Source organism: Vipera ursinii, assembly GCF_947247035.1.
Source record: "Vipera ursinii genome assembly, chromosome: 3".
Lineage (NCBI taxonomy): Eukaryota > Metazoa > Chordata > Lepidosauria > Squamata > Viperidae > Vipera > Vipera ursinii.
The window spans coordinates 61,952,616-61,968,344 of record NC_139516.1 but is presented as its reverse complement, the minus strand read 5'-3'; the positions used below and the strand labels follow the sequence as shown (position 1 = coordinate 61,968,344).

At 43.3% G+C, this 15,729-nt stretch overlaps 1 protein-coding gene across 4 annotated transcripts in view; it reads right to left on the bottom strand.

Annotated features, from left to right (window-relative positions):
* Nucleotides 1-10,080, bottom strand: part of ZFYVE9 (zinc finger FYVE-type containing 9) — a 55,156-nt gene extending 45,076 nt beyond the window's left edge. For all 4 annotated transcript variants that reach the window (XM_083358679.1, XM_083358680.1, XM_083358677.1 and 1 more), the window contains exon 1: nt 9,768-10,080. The gene's annotated coding sequence lies outside the window, so the exon portion shown is untranslated. The remainder of the gene's footprint in view (nt 1-9,767) is intronic.
* Nucleotides 10,081-15,729: the final 5,649 nt, after the last annotated feature.

The window sequence follows — 15,729 nt, the reverse complement described above, 5'->3', positions numbered from 1 at the left end:
AGATACAGTTAAAAACTGGAGTAATTGCAGATGGAGATGAAAACAGAAAAAGCAAAACAAATTTCCAGTTCTGATTTTGCTTCTTCTTCTTATAGTACAAGCTTTAAGAAATTAAATGCAACTGATTTCACACTAAAAGCAACATTTCTTCATGTAGAACTTATATATTTCTGGATAGAGTTTTTAAAAGAATATGCTAAAATCGCCAGTCAAGGATTGGAAATATATTTTTGCAACAACATACATTTCTGAGAGAACCTCCTTATCTGAAGCAATAACAACTTATAGAAACATCTTTAGTCTAAACAGATAAGATGCTCTTCTCTTACAATAATATAAATTTGACTGAATACTGAACTTAAAGCAATCACATCCCAGTCATGAACATTGATTATATTTGGTGAAAACATTAACTTTGCAAATAATTGTGAAATTCAAGATTTATTTTTTATATACTGGAAATGTTAGTTCTGCATTTACAATAAACAGTTTATTTTGCAAACATTGTTATTAATCCCCTGCTTCTTGATAAGAGATTCTGATATTTTTAAAATATTTATTACACTTGTGAGCCACCGATCCCATCTAGAAGTGATTCTGTGTGGCTTTAAGTAACAGGTTCCACAGCCTAAAAGTGCAAAACCCTATCTATTTCATCATCCAATACGTATATCAGCTGACAGCAATACTCTTTAGAGGCAGACCAACAGATGGATCACAGTCCTACTACTCTGACTCTATTTTTCCTACTTCCACTGTAGCTTTTACAGCACTTCTTTATTTTGGTTGGTATTCTGGATAAACACTTTTCTTATATATCTATTTTCTCCCCTCATCAATAATTATGTAGACCAACTGTGGGCAGCATATCCTAGAGCAGGGGTAGGCAACCTTGGCTTTTTTATGACTCGTGGACTTCAAGTTCATTTAAGGAGATGCCGACAAGTACTATGCATATACCCATGCATATGTCAATGCATTCTCTCATTCCTCAAATTCAAAACAATATGCAGTCCTACTTCAGCCTAGGTTGGCTGATGGTTGCGACGATAAGGGGGCCAGGGAGAGTCTTGGGGCCCGGGGGGATGGGGTGGGGATAGCGATCCCCACGGTGATTGGGAATGGCGGCAGATGGATGAACAGAGGGCCATATCGTAATCTGGGATCGCACCCCCGCTATTTTCAAGCTGTGGCGCGCTCCGACCCTCTGGTTTCCACCTGCTTTCCCGGGGGAGGGGGAGGGCAGATACCTGAGCTCAGGCTGATTTATTTGAATGCCAGGTCTGTTGTGAATAAAGCTCCCCTCATCCGTGATTTGATCGAGGAGGAAGACGCAGACCTGGCATGCATTACGGAGACTTGGTTGGGCTCCGAGGGAGGAGTCCCTCTGATTGATTTATGCCCTCCAGGTTTCCGAGTGCTGCATCAGCCTCGGGCTCAGGGTAGGGGTGGTGGGGTGGCGGTTGTTATTAAGGAGGCCCTTTGTCCGCGGGAGGCCACTGCCCCTCAGATAGGCGGATGTGAGTCCCTCCTCTTAAGGAGGTCAGTTGGGCCTGTTGCTCACGTACCTTTCTCCCAGCTGCGTGGCAATGGCTCTGCCCGGGCTACTCGACGCTCTCTCGGGATTGGAATTTCCCAGATTTTTGGTGCTGGGGGATTTTAACCTACCTTCCCGGGGGGGGGGGGCGTCGGGGGGGGCGAGAGTTCATGGCTTCCATGATGACCATGGACCTGACCCAGATTATTCAGGGCCCGACCCATGAGGGGGGAAACACGCCCGACCTTATTTTTATCTCCGGGCAGCGGCTCAATGATCTGGGTGGGGTTTCTCCATCTGTACAGCCCCTTTCATGGACAGATCATCATCTCCTGCGGCTGGGCCTCCGTCATGCCACCTCCCGCCACTGGGAGGCAGAACCGACCAGGTGGTTCTGCCCCAGGCGCTTGATGGACCCAGAAAGGTTTCAGACAGCGCTTGGTTTGATTCCTGCCTCCCTCTCCCACAGCCCGGTCGAGACCTTGGTTGACGCCTGGCAACGGGCTGCTTCTGACGCTCTCGACCGCGTTGTTCCTTTGCGGCCTCTGACCCGGCACAGGTCCCAGTTGGCCCCATGGTTCTCCGTGGACCTACGGGAGATGAAGCGCCGGAGGAGGGGCCTAGAGAGCGTTTTGAGATCCAGTCGGTCCGAGTCTGACCGAGCACAGTTAAGATCTTTCACTAGATCTTATCTTGTGGAAATGGAGGTGGCGAAGTGTGCGTACTTTGCCGCCCTCATTTCGTCTGCAGATAATCGCCCGGCCGCCCTGTTTAGGGTGACCCGCTCCCTTTTAAATCAAGGGACAGGGGAAGATCCCTTGCGGGGATGGGCCGAGGAGTTTAGTCAGCATCTGCTGGACAAGATCGCTCAGATTCAGACCGGTCTAGACTCCGATTGGACAGTATCTGACGAGAGGGAAGCAACAGGTCTGGCCAATATTATCTGGGAGGAGTTTGACCCTGTGATTCCGGATGAAGTGGACAGGATCATGGGTAGATTAAGTGCTGCCACGTGTTTATTGGACCTGTGTCCCTCCTGGCTGGTTTATGCGGCTCGGAAGGTTACATGAGGCTGCCTCCAGGCAGTGATCAATGCTTCTTTGAGTGAGGGGTGCTTCCTTGCCACCTTGAAGGAGGCGGTGGTGAGGCCCCTCCTCAAGAAACCTGCTCTGGACCCAGCTATTTTAAATAATTTTCATCCTGTCTCTAACCTTCGCTTTCTTGCGAAGGTTGTTGAGAGCGTGGTGGCACGGCAGCTCCCATTGGTCCTGGATGAAACTGAGTATCTGGATCCGTACCAATCGGGTTTCAGGCCCGGGTACAGCATGGAGATGGTATTGGTCGCGCTGGTGGATGATCTCTGGCGGGCTCGGGATAGGGGTTATTCCTCTGTCCTGGTCCTATTAGATCTCTCAGCGGCTTTTGATACCATCGACCATGGTATCTTGCTGTGATGTCTCCAGGGGTTGGGAGTGGGAGGCACTGTTCTATGGTGGTTCTCCTCCTACCTCTCAGGCCGTTCGCAGACGGTGTTGGCAGGAGGACAGAGGTCAACCCCGAGGCCCCTTGATTGTGGGGTGCCTCAGGGGTCGGTCCTCTCTCCCCTCCTGTTCAATATCAATATGAAGCCACTGGGTGAGATCATACGTGGTTTCGGAGTGAGGTATCATCAATATGCTGATGATACCCAGCTTTTCATCTCCACTCCGAACCAACCCAGTGATGCCCTCGATGTGATGTCCCGTTGCCTGGAAGCGGTACGAATCTGGATGGGGAAGAACAGGCTCCAACTCAACCCGGCCAAGACCGAGTGGCTCTACGTATCGGCATCTCGTGTTGTCCAAGATTTACCATCTTTGGTTATGGGAGGAGAGGTGTTGCCTCCCGTTGATAGGGCGTGCAACTTAGGCGTCCTCCTGGATGCACGACTCAATTTAGAACATCATATAGGAGTCGTGGCCAGGGAGGCATTTGCCCAGGTTTGCCTGGTGCACCAGTTGCGCCTCTATCTGGACCGAGATGCCTTACGTATGGTCACTCATGCACTCATCACCTCCCGTATAGAATACTGCAACGCTCTCTACATGGGGCTGCCCTTGAAGACCACCCGGAGGCTTCAGCTGGTGCAGAATGCTGCCGCACGGGTTGTGACGGGAGCATCCCGATACTCCCATATTACACCCCTCCTGCATGGGCTGCATTGGTTGCCGGTTGCCCTTCGGGTGAGGTTCAAGGTGCTGGTTCTTACCTATAAAGCCCTACATGGCTTAGGCCCAGGATATTTACAGGACCATCTGCTGCCAGGAACGACTTCCCATCGCCCTGTGCGCTCACACAGAGAGGGACTCCTCAGGGTGCCGTCAGCCAGACAATGTCGGCTGGCGACTCCCAGGGGGAGGGCCTTCTCTGGTGGGGCGCCTGCCCTTTGGAATCAGCTCCCCTGAGAACTTCGGATGGCCCCAGATCTCCGGTCCTTTCATCGCGACATAAAGACATACCTTTTCCAACTGGCCGACCTGGACTGAAGACGGGGGTTTTAATTTTGTTTTAATTATTGGTTTTTAGTGGGGCTTTGTAAATTTAATCTCTTTTAATATTTGTATTATTGTTGTTTTATTGTTGTTAGCCGCCCTGAGTCGTTCGGGAGATAGGGCGGCATATAAGTCCCATAATTAAATTAAATAATTATTAAATTAAATTAAATTAAATTAAATTAAATTAAATTAAATTAAATTAAATTATTAAATTAAATTAAATTAAATTAAGTTAAATTAAATTTACTTTTAGAGCAGACATGTCAAACTTGTGATGTCACGTGACATCGTGCAACATATCGGGACGGTTTTGCCATTGCCGGCAATGGGGCGGGTGCAGCTTCTGGATGACACGCCTGGCCCGCGGGCCGGCAGTTTGACACCCTTGCTTTAGAGATTTTGAACTGCATTGCTCATCATTCATATTTAGTTTTGCCACAGCTGAAGGAAGTTTAACAATCCTAAAGCGGTATTTTAACAATTATAACACATTTTGGATTATTTTACATTTGATGAGAGTAATCCTAAACATTTTCATTACTAAGCATAGATTATAAGTGCTCTGAGGTGCTTCAGATCTGAAGGAAGAAATGTGATGTGGGGTGAATACAACATGCCATAACACGTGTTATATAAATGCTATAAAGCAGCTCATCTTTTCCTGGGCATGGCATGGCATTGTAGCTGTTGTACAATTATGTGAAAAAATGTACTTGGTTTAAAGAAGCTCCTAAAAGGTACCATATATCCACATATGTTCCAAACAGCATTTCTTCCCTTGAATCTGAAGCACTGCACAGCCTTAATACCTTTAGCCAAAATACTACCAGAATGGATTATGTAGTCCACCTTGCTTAAGCTTTCAGAGCAGAGAGAGAGAGATATTACATTATGCCATGGCCCCATGTACAGGATTTTATATGACTTCCACCTCCCTCCATTAGAGGGATTTGTCTATTTTTACACAGTATATATCTTATGTATAGAGACCAGCAGAAGGTCCTGGATTTAATTAAAATTAAATTTCAATAAGAATGAGACTGGTAATGTAGTATCTCATGGTGGTTGCTTAACTTTAATCAACTATTCAATTTATGATTCAACTATTTTCCTACATGTTTATTACAATTAAAAATATTAACTATATTATATATTAATTCATTGTATATTAATTCTCTCCTTAAGATAGGTAGATATGTACTATTCATCTACTTAGCGGATGAAATTATAGCCTAGGCATATGTTTGACAAGAGTTTAGTTTCTCAAATGTTCTACTAGTCTTTAATATAGTACAGAAAGCCAAGGAGACAACTTAGAGAAGGAATGCAGAGGCTGTTAAGGGGAACACCAAGTGCAGATGAAAGATGTGTTAATTTCAGAGAAGTGGGAGAGTTACAAGGAAACACAGACTAGCCCCTCCCACTCCCAATTCCATGGATATTAAGAAGGACAAAAAGGGAAAACATCGATTTGCAAATTCTATTATTATAACCTAGCTCAATGAGGTATAGTTCTGGTGTTCCTGTGGAATCTTGTATAGCAAAATGTATAAAATTAACAAAATGCTACTGGTAGCTACAAAATATCTCTTTATGAGCACAGTATTGGATAATAAGAGATTCTAGAAGCCCATCAAACAAACATAGCTGTTTAAAGAACTAGACTATTCTCTATTCTCATTTTTACTTTATATGTGATTAATTCCAATTTGAAAAGCCACGCCCAAGCCTCTCCAATCAATTCTCTTTCAGAATATATTACCCATTACTAAAATCACCATTGGAATACAGAATTATTCATCTTTGTTCTAAATTTCTCAGAAAAATACTTTCAACAAGATTAATTTTTCTTGATATTCTAGAACTCTCTAAACTCCATTTATATTTGATACTATCTTGAAAGATTGTAGTTATTGGTATCATTTTTTAAAAGAGGGATAATGAAAAAGGCACTTAATTTTGGGCTATTATTCATGATATGTAATGTATTAGAGGAAAGTGCATTATAAGCACTATGTTTTCCTTCTATTGTATGCTCTGTCTAATGTTCCTAGTAAGCATAAGAACATAATCTATACATTATTCTTCTAAATGATGCAAACCCTTGTGGCAAGACTGGACAATGGAGAAATTAATAAAGCATAATCAGGATCTAACATACTAAAAAACCACAAGCACATTCTTATCCATTAACCACACTGAAAAGAATAAAATAAAATTTCTTCAGTAAACTTATAAGCTGCACACACAGACCCTGGCAAATGTAGTAGCATGTTACTGTATGCTAAAAAAAAAGGAAAGCAGATCACTCAAATCAGCTGAACAAATCTAAGAAAACAATCTTAGAAAAATAATCCTATGCATTTTTACTCAAAATTAAATACTATAGTATTCAATAAAGCTCACATCCTATTTGCTTCAGGACTGTTACCCACCTACTGGTAGATTGAAAATTCTCTTCGGAAACCATGCAGAAATGCCATTTTTGCTTTCAGAAATGTGTGAAAAACTATGTGATCCCTTATTTACTCTTTCTTCTACTCTATTTTTAAATATTTATCTAGGTTGGCATTTTTCATTTGTCAATTATAATCATGGATACCTGATCTCAGGTTTTGAATGTACCGTATCTATTAAAAAAAATACAATCAAATCCAGGATTGGAAATTTACGATTCTCCAGGTTTCTTCAAATCTGTACATCTCAAGTGCCATAAATTCCCATTATGTTACAGAATTACATATGAGAATGACAGCTGATAGCAGCACGGCTTTTAAAAAATAACTAACATTTTTATCCATACATTTCTATAGAGTAGTCAAACTTGATCACATCACAAAACGTATCATGATGTATCGTGACATTTTTTGCCTTTGTGGAGCTGGGATGGACATGGCCTGTGTGTGACGGCTCCTGCCCATGAGCCACCTATTTGACAACCCTGGACTAGACTATCCTAGAAAGTTTACTGAAAAGGGGGAAGAACATTGAGCAGTAAATAAATACTATGTTTTCATGCATGCTGAAAAACTATAAATTAACAGAATAAAATATAAAAAAATAGCCTACTTTAACAGTTAATTTTTCACTTTTGCAAATAGTTGAAACATTCAAAATATAACAGAGGTGGAACTTAGAACTTAGACAACAGTATAGAGTTGTCAAGTAATGTCAGACCAATATTCTTTCCTTTTATGACAGTGATAGTTTAAGGAAGTGTTGTAAAGGGATTGCACCATGATATTAGTAAAGCATTTAACAAGATTTTTAATTATATCCTTAAGAACAAGATGTCTGTTAAATGATAATCTGTAATAACCAGTTGAACAACCCACCCAAAAGAGAATTTGTAAATTGTCCTGAGGGGAAATACTGAATGAGATCGCTCAGGGTCTTGTTCCAGTTCTGTTCAATGTCTTCCTAAATGATCTAAAAGTTGGAATGGAAAGAATGTGTATTACATTTGCTAATGATACCAAGGCAGGGAATTGGCTATTCATGCTTCAGAATAATCTTAGTATATTTAAACACCGAGTCATATCTGGTAGGGGGAATATTAAGGAAAGTTTGAGGTCTTGATCTTGGTGGGAAACATCAAATAAGTGCATCTTGGAGCACAAGAATTAAACTTCAGCAATCAGTATGAATAACAACTAACACAGGTGATATGATACAGGTCTGTATTAATGAAGTGTTTCATCCATCTATTAGAAAGCAATAATTCCATTGCACCCTGATAGTAATGCTTTGATCATTTCTGGCCACTACAATTGGCACTGACTTAAGACAACCTGAATCAGGTTCAGGGGAATAGCATGATGAAGTCTGAAACTAAGCCCAAGAAGGAAGGGTTAAAGGAATTGGACAAGTTTACCTTGCAAAAAAAGATGACAGATGGGAGTGAGATAATAATCTACATCAGGGGTGTCAAACTTGCAATGTCATGTGACGTGTCCTGATATATGGTGACATTTTTTTCCATTGCCGTCAATGGGGCGGGCATGGCTTTGCCATGATGCATCCGGCCGGTGGGCCAGCAGTTTGAAACCCCTGGTCTACAATTATCTATAACAGTATTGCTCAACCTGGCCATTTTAAGATGGACTTCAATTCCCAGAATATCCCAGCTAGCATGCTAGCACTGATCTATAAGGCAGATCAATATAAGGCAGATTAGACCACTTTTCTATTAAAAGTGACAACAGAATAAGGATCTACAGGTTGAAATTAAAAGAAAGAAAATAGATGTTAAATATTAGGAGAAAAGTTTTGATAGTAAGAGATATTAAGCAATAGAATTGTGTCCTAAAACCAATGTACAATACTTCACTGGAGGCTTTCAAAAATTTCAGCCACCTGTCAGAAACTGTTTAAAGAACTGAACAGGAATTGAAGAAAATTACTTTTAAGGTTTGAATTCACATATTATATATTTCTATGATTTAATTAAAACTATGTAATTTCTATAAAAAAACTGACACTCAGGAACTCACAAATATATTTAGTTAAACTGAAAGATATAAGGGCTATAACCTTAACCACTTCATTTTTTGCAAAAAAGGGTGCAGATATTCACCATAATTACAAGACGAGTAGATGGATCTCACAAGTCCAAATCAAAACTGAGTATACATAATCACTTCACAACACTGCATTAGATTATGTAAATTCTTTAACTGATTCTTCCCGAAATCCATTCTAGCTGGGAATGCTGTAATGCTCAACACACGTAAAAGTGCAAACTGGGCAAAAGAAACCATTTTATCAAGCAAATAGAATATTTGCCAAATTGACATTTACAAAAGTTGGGTCACGAAGGCGTAAAGGTGTCATCCAGCAGCCAAAACGGAATAGGAGAACGCAAAGGTGAAGATGCAAACGAAGAATACGGAAACGATCCCCTAAGTCAGGGGTCTTCAAACTTGGCCCTTTTATGACTTGTGGACTTCAGCTCCCAGAATTCCTCAGCCAGGCATGCCTGGCTGAGGAATTCTGGGAGCTGAAGTCCACAAGTCATAAAAGGGCCAAGTTTGAAGACCCCTGCCCTAAGTCCTATAAACGAGGCACCTGGCTGCTATTAAAGGAGCAAAATAAGCAGATAAGTAGGACGGCGGTGTTGTTCGGGGGGTGCCTGCCACGTCTTCTGGCTGGCATCCTTAGACGTGGGGGAAACCCAAAAAAAGAAAAAAAGGAAGATACTATAAGGAGAAGCCCCAAACTTTCAGGCGATTAAGTAAGCGCCCTGTAAAGGGCAGAGCCATCTGCCCCCGAGCAAAGGGTAAGCTGGGAAGCGCTTCCCTCTTTCCCTTCGAGGTCTCCAAGCCTCGACCTCCTTCAGACGTACGAAAGACGCGCAGGTCACTAGGAAGGGAGTTCCTATCGGAGGCAAAACCTGATTTCATTTTTGATTACTCCATTTAAACCCCGCCTTTCTCTTCATTCCGACACTCAAAAGCTCCCAACCTTTGTCTGTCTCCTCGAGGAGGAGGAGGAGGAGGAGGGGGGGGGATTCCTTTCGCCTCCTTTTCCACCATCCTCCTGGCTTCCCGAGAAAGCCCCAGCAGATACGCATCTCCGAACTGCTCCTTCCCGAAAGAAGGGTGCCTAGTAATGCCCTCCTACGGGGCCCCAGGAAGAAGGGAGCCCGGCCTTAGCCGCTTCAACGATGGGTAAACACAATCCGCCGCCTCACTCACCTCCGAAAGCGGCGGCAACGGCAGCAGGCGCCGCGGGGCCTGCATGGCGAAGAGCCCTCTCCTCTCCCGTGTGGGCCTTGCGCTAACCGAGCGCCAGAAAGGCCTCCGAGGCTCCCGCCCGTCCCTCACTCAATTCCCAAAGGCGAGGGCCGCTGGCGGCGAGCGGGCTGGCTGGCTGGCTCACTTCACAGCTTATTCGGAAGCTACCACAGCAACCGGTAACCAGCGCCCCCTGTCAGGTTCCAGGGGCGGTGCACGGCACTGCGGCACGAGCCCAGCGCCTGACCGGGCCTCCTCAGGCCAACCCCCGCTGCACGGCTGCGTGGTAGAGCGACGCCGCGGATGAGATGGCGAAATGGCGCGCTTCTCCGCTCGCTCCGGCTCCTCGTCTTCCCCGACGGCGGGCTTCCTCCGCGGAGGCGGCGAGCTCCTCCACACGCGGCGGCGTTTTTGTCTGAGAGAGAGTATTGCACCAAAACTCCTCAGACGTCTGAGAAGGGTCGTGAGAGGGCAGTTTGTCTACAAACAAACACCAAAAAAAAAAAAAGACAACTCGCTCTGTTTGCGGGTAGGTCTTACCAGGCTTGGGACAACACAGATTTCGGTGACCTTAAGAGGGCAGAAAGAATTGGTTTTCTGTGTCCCTTTGCTGCCCACGTCAGGGGTTGTTTTTTTCCAGGCAATCCAGCTTTTGTCATCCTCATAGCTGTTATCAACATCTATGCCAGGGGTCTTCAAACTTGGCCCTTTTATGACTTGTGGACTTCAACTCCCAGAATTCCTCAGCCAGCAAAGCTGGCTGAGGAATTCTGGGAGTTGAAGTCCACAAGTCATAAAAGGGCCAAGTTTGAAGACCCCTGATCTATGCGTTCTGCGTGTTTTCTTCTGATCTCAGCGTTTAATTTAGCTATCCCTCTGCCACAGGTTGTTGAGAGCGTGGTGGCGCACCAACTTCCTCAGATCCTGGATGAAGCGGTTTATCTAGACCCGTACCAATCGGGTTTCAGGCCGGGCTACAGCACGGAGACGGCATTGGTCGCTCTGATGAATGATCTCTGGAGAGCCCGGGACAGGGGCCATTCCTCTGTCCTAGTCTTATTAGACCTCTCGGCGGCTTTCGATACCATCGACCATGGTATCTTGCTGCGACGCCTCAGGGGACTGGGAGTGGGAGGCACGGTTCTGCGTTGGTTCTCCTCCTTTCTCCAGGGTCGCTCGCAGTCGGTGCTGACAGGGGGACAGAGGTCGACCCCGAGGCCTCTCGCTTGCGGAGTCCCTCAGGGGTCGGTCCTCTCGCCTCTCCTGTTCAACATCTACATGAAAGCGCTGGGTGAGATCATTCGCAGTTTTGGAGTAGGGTACCATCAGTATGCTGATGACACCCAGCTTTTTATCTCAACTCCAAACAATATCAGTGATGCCCTAGACGTGATGTCCCGCTGCCTGAAAGCGGTCCGGGAATGGATGGGGAGAAACAGGCTTCAACTGAACCCGGACAAGACTGAATGGCTGTACGTACCGGGAAGCCAGAAGATTCAGAACGTCCCACTGCTTAACATTGGGGACAAGTTACTTCCCCCTGTTGATAGGGCCCGCAACCTGGGTGTCCTCCTAGACTCGCAGCTCTCCCTGGAAGACCACATTGGAGCTGTGACCAAGGGGGCCTTCTCCCGGGTTCGACTAATTCGCCAACTACGGCCTTATCTGGACCTGGATTCCTTACGTACAGTCACCCATGCCCTTGTGACATCTCGCCTAGACTATTGTAACGCTCTCTACATGGGGCTGCCCTTGAGATCCACTCGGAAGCTTCAACTGGTGCAAAGTGCGGCGGCACGGACACTCTTGGGAGCCTCCCGATACTCCCATATCACACCTCTCCTCCGTGCGCTGCACTGGCTTCCGGCTGCCTTCCGTGTGAAGTTCAAGGTGCTAACGATGACTCACAAAGCCCTACATGGCATGGGTCCGGACTACCTTCGGGAGCACCTTCTGCCGATGTCAGCACCCCACCGTCCTGTGCGCTCCCACAGAGAGGGCCTCCTCAGGGTGCCACCGCTCAAGGAATGTCGGCTGGTGGCCCCCAGGGGGAGGGCATTCTCAGTGGGTGCGCCAGCCCTCTGGAACACCTTACCAACAGAAATCCGGATGGCCCCTGACCTCCGTACCTTCCGTCGCGACTTAAAAACTTTCCTGTTTCAGCAGGCTGGCCTGGCATGATAGCGTTAATTGGGGTCCCAGTTTGTGTTCATTAGTGTTTCTTATTATCTTTATTGTTCGATCTGTATACCTTCCTTCCTCTGTACACCGCCCCGAGTCCCTCGGGAGAAGGGCGGTTTATAAAAACTAATAAATAAATAAATAAATAAATAAATACACAGACACTTTGAAGCATGTGTCTACTTTGTACAGAATAGATAGTTCTTTATGACCACAATTGAGACTTCCATTGCTAGGCGATATATTCGTTGAGTGGTGCTTGATTTTACAACTTTTTTTTTGCCACATTTGTTAAGCAAAACAAACGATTGTTACCTGATTGCTAAATGAATCTGGCTTCCCAAGTGACACTGCTTGCAGAAGCCAGCTGGGATGCTTGCAAAGGGCAATCCGGTGACCCTGAAATGCTGCAACCATTGTAAATATATGCCAGTTGCCAGGCACCCAAATCGTCATCATGTGACCATGGGGATGCTGCAAGTCACTTTCTTCAGCACCATCTTAACTTCAAACGGTCACTAAATAAGTGGTTGTTAAAGACTACCTGTAAAATTTGCCATGACAAATATGTTGTCTTCCTAGTATATGTGATTTGAGATGTGTTTGAGTATTAGTATCTGACTTTTTTGAAATTTTGGTAACTGATGTATTCTTTACAGCATTTTCTATTCAAATTTCACATATTTCAAGTCAGTTGTCAATAGTTTTCTGTTAACTGAAGGATAGGAGGGTAGCTACTCTTTTCACAGTGAGTAGGGCAAGGCTCTGTGTAAAAACAATTTCTGGAATAGCCCTCAAAAGCCAAACTCTTGAGGTGCATTGCAGACTAACACATAGATCTAAACCACCAGATATATATAGCTGAGAAAGGAGTATAAGAGTGTGCTATATTCTATATACTGTTTGTCAGGTGAGAGAGCAACAGTGAGACAGAATTACCTATAGGGAGTGATAATTAACAAAACAATGATTAAGATAATTATACAAGTCTTGGGTGAAAAGTCATAGGATGACTGAGTAACCCCATTGGTGTAATAAGCAGTTTTGTCTCAATCTGTGAGAAAAGGCATTTATTCTGACAAAACATGCCTCAGGGATTCACAATGAAATGCGCCTTTGTGATTTCTTTTGTCAAGGAAAGCCATTCTAAGGTCACAGAATATTCTAGTGAGTTAAAATGTTCCCTGCTGACTTTAGGCGACTATTTTTGATGTTAGATTATGTCCATTTCTTTTATTATGTAGAGACTAGCTTATTTCTGCTGATGGATAGTCATGTAGGTAGAACAAATGTTTCCTGGTGATGTGGTGATATAAGTGCTACAACGGTATTGCCAAAGCAAGTATTATAAGAGTTCCCATCCATGTTTGTACAGGATTTGGTATCTGTTATTTGCATCATTGAGGTCAGTTTATTGGTACTAGTTATTAGCTGTTTTAGAATAATTATGAAATATTTTCTAGTTCCTCCTTCTGCAGGAGGTGGAATAGTGGTTCCACTGTTTACAATACTTTGGTGCCAACAGGTGATCCTGAAATTGCAGTTCCCCTCCTCATGCTATATAAATGCACACTAACTTAAAAGTAAATCACCTGCATCCAATGGAATTTAAACTAATTAAAGATGCAAAGGAATGCAAATTCAGTAATGCTTAGGAGCTGGGATCCTGTGTTTGCTCTTACAAAAAGGATTTTATAGAACATATAAAGATCTAATGTTTTCAGTATTTTGGATTTTATGGATGATTTTAATGTGCTACTGGAAACTGTCTAGAGCTGCTTTAATTGGCAATATAAAAATAATTGTAATATAATCAATAGTTTAATAGCACGTTCCTCAACTTTACTCAACTGTTGTGAACATCATTCCCTTCGTAGGTGGCAGAACCAATATTCCCATTAAATATTCCCTCATACCAGACATGTCAAACACAAGGCCCGGGGGCCGGATCCGGCCCGCGAAGTGGTTTCATGTGGCCCCCAAAGCCCTGGAAACAGTGAGGGAACGGCCCCCGCTGCCTTGGCCCTGGCCAGAGACCCTCAGATCTGTCCCACTCCTGCCCAGGCCCCCATAGGTACCCTTAATGCCAATGATGTAGAACTGGCCATGCCCACCCAGTAGGCCATACGCACTCCAGCCACGCCCACCCAGTAGGCCACGTCCACCCTGGTCATACCCACCTGGCCCCGAGGGCAACCGCAATGCTGATGCAGCCCTCAATGAAATTGAGTTTGACACCCCTGCCTCATACTAACTGTAGATATATGGCTGCTCCATACTTCCTGCTTTTTCTAACACAAGGACAAGGAACCTACAATTTTAGGAGACAGGAACAGATGGTTGTTACGCTGATTGCAAAGTTTATTTTCAGACTGAGATATTTCAATAAAGCGCTATTTTCTGTGGCTTTTAGCTGATCCTAGTAAATGGGACCAATTAACAGTTCAATTAATTGCTTGTTTTAAAACAATATTAAGAGAATACTCATCTTTCAGTAATGAAATTTTGATTAACAGGGAAATCTAAAAACAGAAGATAAAAGCTTGGATCATATATTTTTCTATGTTTATTATGATACCATCATATAAGTTAATACTTTTCTTAAGCAGGCTACTGCTTAGAATTGAAACCATCGGGTAAAGGAATAAAACTAGGGTTGTCAATATAGATATGTGGCCAGTAGTGGACAGCTGCATTTGACTGTATTAAAAGTTCTGGGCAAAAACAAGCAGCCAATTAAGTCCCACCCAGTTAAAAGTAATAAGCAACCTAACAAATGTCTTCTTCCTACTCATTTCCACCTAGTTGCCTATATTAGTATTTGTAGTGCCATCAAACATCCATCTACCATGAGAAATATAGTCAGCAAATGAATACTTTTCACAGTAGTCTTATTCACATATACTAAGTGATAATGAATTTTGGCTGGTTTTAGCCTAATGCAAGAACATATTCGCTGTCTTTAGTGTCATTTGTAAACCAGGCATATATCACTTTTATCAACAAACTATGGTTTAATAACCCTGATTTAACATTACATATCAACAAAGATGCTGCGACTGGTCTTATTAATAAAACTGCACTGTGGGAAAATATTCAAACAAAATATTCAAACTTGCAAGATTTTTCTCGCCATGCACATGCATACATAACCCAAACTAGACTGTTGTTTCTGTGTCACATAAGTGGGTATATGCATAATTCTGTATTTATTTTTGTCACATTTATGTAGTGTATATCGGAGGTGGTAACTCTGAAAATGGAATGCAACGAAATTTCATTTTAATGTATGCCAATTAGTGAACATTTAAAGTGACAATAAATTTATTATTCTATTCTATTCTATTCAAATTTCTTTTTGTTCCAAAGAGTATATGGACACAATAGTTCTTTTTAATATTTAAACCATCTAGTCTTTTTCTCCTTCTCTCCAACATTAAAGCAATTGAAATGAGAAGGTAGAAATGTTAAATAATAACTTTTGTTTTATTTCAAGCTATTACTAAAAAAACTACTGAAATTTTGTAGGACCAGTAAAAGGCAAACCAAAGTGATTACTCATATGTTAGATTATCCATATAATACAATTTACCTTCTCCCTATATAATCGCTGAGATAAATCTGAAATATATATAATCAACCATTCAGATTATCTCAATCTGGGCACTATATTATATCAGTTTTTGACAGAGATACTAAAGGTACAGGAATGTAATTAACAAGTTTGCTGACACATTTAACT